This window comes from Triticum aestivum, chromosome 7D (assembly GCF_018294505.1).
Source record: "Triticum aestivum cultivar Chinese Spring chromosome 7D, IWGSC CS RefSeq v2.1, whole genome shotgun sequence".
NCBI classification, from domain to species: Eukaryota; Viridiplantae; Streptophyta; class Magnoliopsida; order Poales; family Poaceae; genus Triticum; species Triticum aestivum.
The window spans coordinates 100,993,922-101,003,403 of record NC_057814.1 but is presented as its reverse complement, the minus strand read 5'-3'; positions in this window follow the sequence as shown (position 1 = coordinate 101,003,403).

Here is a 9,482-nt window from a genome sequence, read left to right as displayed (position 1 = left end):
ATATTGCTACATTTGGATAAAAGGTGCCACATGCACCATATACGTCAAAGGGGATTTTTCCCCTCTTCTTTCTATATTAGGCAAATTAATGATGTATTGTTCTTTCGATTACTCTCATATTTCCATGACATCATGTTTACCCTATCTGTTTAATTATAGATTTTTGTCCTTCGATTTCGACTGCTGTACAGTTCTTTCAATTTGGGCCCATATTTGCATGTTACCATATTTTCTTTAACAATCCTACCATTTTCTGCAGCGCGTCCCTTGCTATGCAACAGAATCTGTAGTGCACAATCTTTCCCTTTACATAAATCAAGACTGCAGGGATGTCATACTGAACACAAACCATGGATTTACAATCGTTGCTACTGTAAGACTTGATGAACGTGGTGACTCCTATTTTGGCACTGGCTTTTGGAAAGAAATTTCTAAGTTTTATGTACTGAAAGCTGGCACTATAATTGCACTGCACATAAAAGAGCCTGGTCATCAGATATATGCTAACTTCCCCGACGATATCATCCGTCCAGACTTTGTTCGATGTAAGTTTTGTTTTCAAGTATCTGCATGTTGACTAACCCAGCAATATCAAATTAATTGTGTAGTATTTAAGCAACCAATTGTTATTCCATTTTCTTACTATATTCCTACCTAATAACTTCTAGTTACCAATATAGTTTTCTATTTCCCTATTTTAACTAAATATTCCCTATACTCCCACTTCTATCAGAAAGCGCCGCTGATAACGAGACTCTAGAGGTGGAGAACGGGGCTGCCAACAAGCGGAGGCGGGGCGAGCAAGAACCGCAAGCGACTCCAGCAGACCTAGACTTCATCAGCAGCCTCCCCGATGATATGTTGACAGTCATCATCGCCCTCCTCCCAATCAAATATGGGGCGCAGACAACCGTCCTTTCCCGGCGGTGGTGCCCCCTATGGAACTCCACCCCTCTCGACCTCATCGACACCCACGAGCTCTGCCATGGCTATCGCAAAAGCTTGGATGCATTCTCCAAGATCCTCGGCAGTCACCTTGGCCCAACCAGAGGCCTTAGAATGGGCAAGTTCCGTTCCAACGGCAAGGAGCGAGCCAAGCTTGACGACTGTTTCCGATCCCCCGCCCTAGATCATCTCGAGGAGCTCACTTTTGAAGATGGGCATATGTGCTCGCTGCCAACGTCCACGCTCCACCTCGCGCCCAGGCTGCGTGTTGCCAAGTTCAGGAAATGTCATTCCCCCCTTAATGACGCGCCCGCTCTTATTCTACCATGACTGAAGTACCTCGAGCTAGTCGTCGTGTGCCTCCCAAATGGTGACATGGACCGCCTGCTCCATGGCTGTACTACACTCGAGTACCTTTGACTTCAGGAGATCAATGGGTTGAGTAGCTTCCACATCACCTCCATGACTCTCTGGACTATTTATGTGTGTTGCTGGTGCAGTAGGAAGACATCAAAAGATGTGTACCACAGCATGGTCACTGAGGACACACCTGCACTTGAGAGGTTACTTGTAGTTGATCAAGAAGGTCCAACAAGAATCAATGTCATTTCTGCGCTGAAATTGACAATGGTGGGCTACTCGTCTGACAAATACTCCGAACTTGTTATTGGATCCACACCCGTTCAGGTACAACAGCCGCCTTCTACCTCTCCTTCTACAAATTAAAATTATTTCTAATTTTGAAGATCTTTCTTCGTCTGTCATCCAAAAAATGATTCTGACAAGCTTGACCCCGAAACTGCGCACAATGAAGGTCTTGGCACTAGAATCTATCGGCCCCAACCTGGAGCAAGTTCTCAGTTTCCTGAGATGCTTTCCGTGCCTAGAGAAGCTATATATCGAGGTGATGTTCCTTTCCTGTTAAATGTTAACCATAAGGGAGTTCAATTTGTGACACCTTTTTCCAAGTTTACAATGACAATGTACTACGATTTCTGAAGGATTCTTTTGGAGGATTTCAGTACATACATGTCCCCCCCATATTGGTTGCTTGATCCATATGGTTACAATCCATAAGCATTTCTCCTTTGGATTCATCTGTACTAGTTTTCTTAGGGAACTTTTCATCCACTCCAACCTCTTGTGAAGAAGGCTACATTTTCTAGAATGTAATCAAATGCCCATGTTAATCATGTCAGATCGAAGATGGCATGTTAGTGCATTTTACAAATCCTGCAAACCAAATAGGCCTGTAGTAGTGTTCAAAACTGCATGTAGGCACTAACACGTTTTTCTTTTGCAGATAAGATTAGGCCCAGTGGTGGATAATGTGATACAATATAACAATCACGTCGAATGCCTAGATCTGCATCTCTCAGAAATTACTTTGAACTCCTACCGAGGGACCTTACCGGAGATTATATTCGCCAGGTTCTTTGTTTCAGAGCAAGGGTGCTGAAGGTAATGAGGTTTGCCCTACATTTATTTCGCAAAAATGAATGGTTTGTTGATCAGCGCCAGCGCCTGCGGCAGAATGGAATAGGCTCCAAAAATGCTGAATTTCATTTTGGAACTTCAGATGACAGAGTAATCGGAAGTCATCGTGTCAACCCCATACATGACTTCTCAGTGGCTGACCCCTTTGCAAAAATTATGAGGTTTCGAAACCAGACTTAGAAGTGGTAATATTAGTTTGAACCTCTCTGATATCCATGTTCAGCGGATCAGCGCGAGCGTTTGCAGCTGATGAGCTGAATTTCATTTCTAATATCAGTTTGAACCTTGTAATCTTCGAATTTGAGCCATATAACTCTGGAATTTGAACCTTGTAATATTTCGAGCTTTTGTGGTACAATCGTTGAAATGGCATCGTATGAGACTCGTATATTGGTAGCACTATTTTGACCTTAATATGCAATGGTCTTAGATTTTATTAACCATTCTCGAATCTGTTTACCTTGTCGGTCTCACAGCACATGATCTGTATAGCTAACTCGACTGCGTTCTCCGACATTATTGCACACAGTTGGTTTCTTCAACCATGTGCCCTCCAGAGCGCCGAATTAATTATCGCACTCGAGTGTCCATCATCACCCTTCTGTGTAACTTTGACCTCATCACCCATGGGCTAAATTTTGACCGAAGTCATTCCACACACTTCATTTTTACAAAGATTTTTGCCAATAAACACCCACGATTTGTCCCTCTTCTAGCCGAGGCGTGGCCAAACTAGCCGGGCGGGAAGCTAGCGTGGTAAACTGTGCGGTAGCGCAGGAATGGGCTCACCGACGATACATTTGGCGCCTCTTCGAGCCCACGCATGGTGAAACGAAACGCGTGCAGTGCGGTGTTGTCAAGCGTGCACTGGAATCCTCCGCTATGAACACCGTGACAAGAAGTGACAATTACAGGCCGGCTGGCCCCCATTTATTACAACGGCCATTTAACCCTTGTGTCTCTTCAACCTTTCGATCGCGCCCCACCATTGCAAGAAGCACACCCACCACAAGAAATTCTTAGAGGGTATCCTGTGCAGCTCCAATGGCGCTTCGAGCGGCTGCTGACGATGAGAAGCAGTTCACCATGCATGCCGTGGTGGACACCGACAGAAGGTCCATGGACCTCTTGGTGCTATACATCAATGACCCGGTCTGGGTGGAGCACTCCATCCACATCATGGAGTAGTTGCTTGCCGAGGAGAAGTACAAGGTGGTCGGGTTCGACCTCGAGTACACCCGCGCTCGTGCCGGGTCTCGTCCCAAGGTCGTCGTCGCCCAGATGTGCGTGCGCCACCACGTTCTCGTCTACCACTACTGCCTGGCCACAAGGCCTTGCGAGCATTTTGCCAGGTTTGTCAACAGCCCCCACTACATGTTCGCTATGATGGACATCACCAACGATGTAAATGCGCTCGAGAATTCGGGCATCGCCTGCTAGAATCTTGTCAACATCCATGGCCAATACAAGATCTGGGGGAGCAAAAGGAGCATGAGAAGGCCACACTGGTTCACCTCCCCGAGGCCATCACCAACCCCTACTACAGCGATATACAGGATTCTTGCAACAAGGACAAGCGTGTCTAGCACTCGGCCTGGATGGAGACACTCGACAAAGATCACGTCATGTATGCGGCCAAGGAGGCGTACACGAGCTACGACATGTATAGGTGGATCATTGACATGAGGAAGTGCCTCCTTCCCCAAAATGACCAGGGATCGAGCCGGAAGCAGAGCAATGGCAAGCGTCGTCGCAACAATAAGTAGATGATTAGATCCTCGTTTCTCCTAGTTTAGTATGCATGTAATTGCTTACTTTGGTGTGTGGAAATGTTATGTGTGTCGTCACTTGTGTAATTGTATGCTTAATTTGGTTATGCAATGCTGTCTTTTTAAGTATTATATGTTGATGCTCTGTAGACAGAGCGTAGATGTTGTGTAGACAAAGAAAATCACATCGCACATGGACTAAACAATGGAACCCGTCGGTGATGTTTTCATTAATCACTCACAATTGTATACCAGCAATCGTTTGCTCACAACACACACGGCTTGTTAGCATGAATCGTCTGTGTTGTTATAGGTCTTCCCACACGTTTCCAATTACAGACTTGTTTTCCGCGTATCACACACATCTTGTTATATTGAACCATTTCTGTTCTCTTTGCTCAAAGCAAACAGTTCATCCGAGTGAACCGCATGCCGTATATCGCACACACCTTGATCTGGCTGACCGTTTCTTTTGTGTTGCCTAATCACAAACAGTTCATCCGAGTGAACCGTATGCTGTATATCGCACACACCTTCATCTGGCTACCAGTTTCTTTTGTTCCTCCTCATCGCAAACAGTTAATTGAACTGAACCGTGTGCCCTGCATCGCACACGCAACTAAAATCTGAACCGTGTTTGATGCATCCGCCATCGCAAACGTTTTGCAACTTTTTTGACGGTTTTTTTACACCACCGTTTCCGATTATTGCATCACACACAGTTCCGTCGAAGGGTGTCTGATCGTTGTGTCACGTTAGCAGCAACCTGCAGTAGTGGTTGATTCATTCTCATTGCAACAAATCCCGGGCACTCGATATGTCCTAGTTTCTACCACAAGTCATGCCGAAATTCACGGAAAATTTTGGCATGACCTTTGCTAAAAAGTGGACAAATCGAGCGCCTAAAATTTGCCGGAATGGAAATTAATCAACATTCCGGCAAAACATAGGCCACTTGGAATCATTCCTTGCAAACAACAAAAGGCAACTTGGGCACAATCGAACCACTTCAATGTTGCATATAACAGGACCACTTAAGAACTTGTACATGACCAACTACAATAGTAGATATACATGAGCAAACACTATTGAGGAATTTGCATATAACATGACCACTTCAAATTTGCATCTCCTAGTATTTGACACTTCAAGAAAATCTACACAAATCTCATGCTCTCTCAAACTCAATTCAAAAACAAAATATAGATGGATGGACCCTGGAACCCTTGAACCTTTACATATTTCTGTCCAAAATTACTTTCCTAATAAAAATTATGAACCCTAGAACTCAATTTTGTCCTAAATTTCAAATTAAGAACCCTAGAACTCAATTCAAATTATGTCCTAAATTTTTGTCCTAATAAAAATTCAGTAAAAATTAAGAACTGACTGGACTTGCAGCACTAATAGAAATTTAAATTTTTATATTGAATTTTTTCTCTAAACTAAACCCTACTACCCTAATTAACATCTAGTTAAACCCTATTGACCTAACATTTCTAGCTAAACCCTACTGCCCTGGTAGTTACTTAAGCATCTAGAAGTACTAGCTAATTTGATGAACCCTAACTAATTAGATGAACCCTAGCTACTCAATCATCTAGAACTACTTAAGCACCCTAGCTAGGCAGAGGTAGGGGAGGAGGAGGAGGAGGAGGTGTAGGCGTGCTCACCTCGGGCACCGGCGGAGGTAGGGAGCAGGAGGAGGCAGAGCGGCCGAGGGAGGGGGCAGGCGGTGTCGAGGTCGGGGTCAGGGCACCAGACGGCGACGGAGGGCACCGTACCAGACGACGTGCAGAGGGCGACGGGAGGGTGCGCGAAGGGCGATGGCGGCGAGAGAAGAAAGGAGTGGGGCTTTGGGGGAGAAGTGGCCGGGCGAAAGCCCGTGTGGGGGGTATGGCAAACGTAGCGGTAGTGCTGGTGGGGAAAAAGTGTTATAGCTAAGTTAGTTATAGCGCTGGTTGATAAAACGCGCTGCTGCTACAGGAAGTAGCTATAACGCCGGTACATAAAACGCGCCACTACTACATGAAGTAGCTATTTTTTCCTTTTTCTTTACTTTTTTCCTTTTCCTTTCCCTTTTATTTCCCTTTTGTTTTTTCTTCTCCTTCTCCTTTCTCCTTTATTTAGATTAGCTATATCAATTTTTGAAAACAAGCGCTACTGCTATGCCTTTTTCCTTTATTTTTCTTTTTCTTTACATTTTCTTTTTTCCTTTCTCCTTTTTCTATTTCTTTAATTTCCTTTTTCATTTACTTTTCTATTTCTTTTTCATTTTATTTCCTTTTTCTTAGCAGTGCCGCACTCCACTGAAAATGCGCTACTACAACGAACTTAGCGGTAGCGCATTTTCCCCAAGCTCGCTACTACTATTCCTAGCCTGCCGGCAACAGTGTGGGAATTATAGTAGCAGCGCTTTTTCCTGTAGACGCGCTACTACTACCATCATAGCTGTAGCGCCCTTTATGTCCCCGCGCTACAGGTAAGTAGCAGTAGTGCTTTGTTTTAAACAGCGCTACTGATAATCCTCTGTGTATATGGTTTTCCCTAGTAGTGAAATGGCGGATGGATCCGGAGCTAGGCCGGCCGTAGCTGCCTCGCCGGAGGCCGTGCGGTCCGTCTGGCGTCCGAACGCGCTGGCCGACGCGCAACCCCTTCGGTGGCGCATCGATGTTGGGGACGCACCATCGTCCCACGAGGACATGGCACGGCGTGCACGTCGTGCAAGGCACCGGGCGCGTGAGGCGGCGGCATCCCTCGTGGCGGCAGACATCAGTGAGGCAGAGTCGCATTCTCCGACGCCCCGTATGGCGCATTGATATGTCTCCAACGTATCTATAATTTTTGATTGTTCCATGCTATTATATTATCTATTTTGGATGTTTTTATGCATTAATATGCTATTTTATATTATTTTTGGCACTAACTTATTAACCGAGAGCCCTGTGCCAGTTTCTGTTTTTCCATTTTTTGAGTTTTACAGAAAAGGAATATGAAACGGAGTCCAAATGGAATAAAACTTTCGCGATGATTTTTCTTGGAGCAGAAGATCCCCGAGGAGGCCACAAGCCTCAGGGGCACGCCCTAGGGGGGCGCCCTGAGGGCTTGTGGGCCCCTCGGAGGTCCCCTAACCCTAATTCCAGCTCTATAATTCCCAAATGTTCCCAAACTAATAGAAGCGTCCACCAAAATACTTTTCCACTGCCGTTACCTTCTGTTCCCGTGAGATCCCATCTTGGGTCCTTTTCTGGCATCCTGTCGGAGGGGATTCGATCACGGAGGGCATCTACATCAACTCTATTGCCCTTCCAATGAAGCGTGAGTAGTTTATCACAGACCTACGGGTCCATAGCTAGTAGCTAGATGGCTTCTTCTGTCTCTTTGATCCTCAGTACACTATTCTCCTCGATGTTCTTGGAGATCTATCCGATTTAATATTCTGTTGCGGTGTGTTTGTTGAGATCTGATGAATTGTGGATTTATGATAAGTTTATCTATGAATATTATTTGAATCTTCTCTGAATTCTTATATGCATGATTTGATATCTTTGTTGACATGAGGAAGTGCCTCCTTCCCCAAAACGGCGAGGGATCCAGCCGGAAGCAGAGCAATGGCAAGCGTCGTCGCAACAATAAGTAGATGATTAGATCCTCGTTCTCCTAGTTTAGTATGCATGTAATTGCTTACTTTGGTGTGTGGAAATGTTATGTGTGTCGCCACTTGTGTAATTGTATGCTTAATTTGGTTATGCAATGCTGTCTTTTTAAGTATATATGTTGATGCTCTGTAGACAGAGCGTAGATGTTGTGCAGACAAAGAAAATCACATCGCACATGGACTAAACAATGGAACCCATCGGTGATGTTTTCATTAATCACTCACAATTGTATACCAGCAATCGTTTGCTCACAACACACACGGCTTGTTAGCATGAATCGTCTGTGTTGTTATAGTTCTTCCCACACGTTTCCAATTACAGACTTGTTTTCCGCGTATCACACACATCTTGTTATATTGAACCATTTCTGTTCTCTTTGCTCAAAGCAAACAGTTCATCCGAGTGAACCGCATGCCGTATATCGCACACACCTTGATCTGGCTGACCGTTTCTTTTGTGTTGCCTAATCACAAACAGTTCATCTGAGTGAACTGTATGCTGTATATCGCACACACCTTCATCTGGCTGTCCGTTTCTTTTGTTCCTCCTCATCGCAAATAGTTAATTGAACTGAACCGTGTGCCCTGCATCGCACACGCATCTAAAATCTGAATCGTGTTTGATGCATCCGCCATCGCAAACGTTTTGCAAGTTTTTTGACGGTTTTTTTTTGCACCACCGTTTACGATTATTGCATCACACACAGTTTCGTCGAAGGGTCTCTGATCGTAGTGTCGCGTTAGCAGCAACCTGCAGTAGTGGTTGATTCATACTCGTTGCAGCAAATCCCGGGCACTCGCTATGTCCTAGTTTCTACCACAAGTCATGCCGAAATTCAAAGAAAATTTTGGCATGACCTTTGCTAAAAAGTGGACAAATCGAGCGCCTAAAATTTGCCGGAATGGAAATTAATCAACATTCCGGCAAAACATAGGCCACCCAGAATCATTCCCTGCAAACAACAAAAGGCAACTTGGGCACAATTGAACCACTTCAATGTTGCATATAACAGGACCACTTAAGAACTTGTACATGAGCAACTACCATAGTAGATATACATGAGCAAACACTATTGAGGAATTTGCATATAACATGACCACTTCAAATTTGCATCTCCTAGTATTAGACACTTCAAGAAAATCTACACAAATCTCATGCTCTCTCAAACTCAATTCAAAAACAAAATATAGATGGATGAACCCTAGAACCCTAGAACCTTTACATATTTCTGTCCAAAATTACTTTCCTAATAAAAATTATGAACCCTAGAACTCCAACGAGCATGGCACAATGGAACAAAATGAAGAGCATCTCGAGGCGAACATTTCGATATATCATGCACGCAAAACAGAGCTGTATGCAATGAGATATGATGCGATGAACATGAGCACATAATGTGAAAATACTTCGGGACTTAGAGGAAAAATCGGGTCAACCTGCAGATCTAGGGTTCCTCACGCGGATCGAGGTTCGCCGGAGGAGAGGGAGACGGCGACCAGAGTACTTGCCGGAGAAAAGCTCGGAGAGGTCGGGGAAGACGCCGGCGACCGAAGCGGGTGCAGCGGCGAGCTCCAGGCGCGGGCGCGGGCGGCGGCGTTCGCGGGCACGGGCG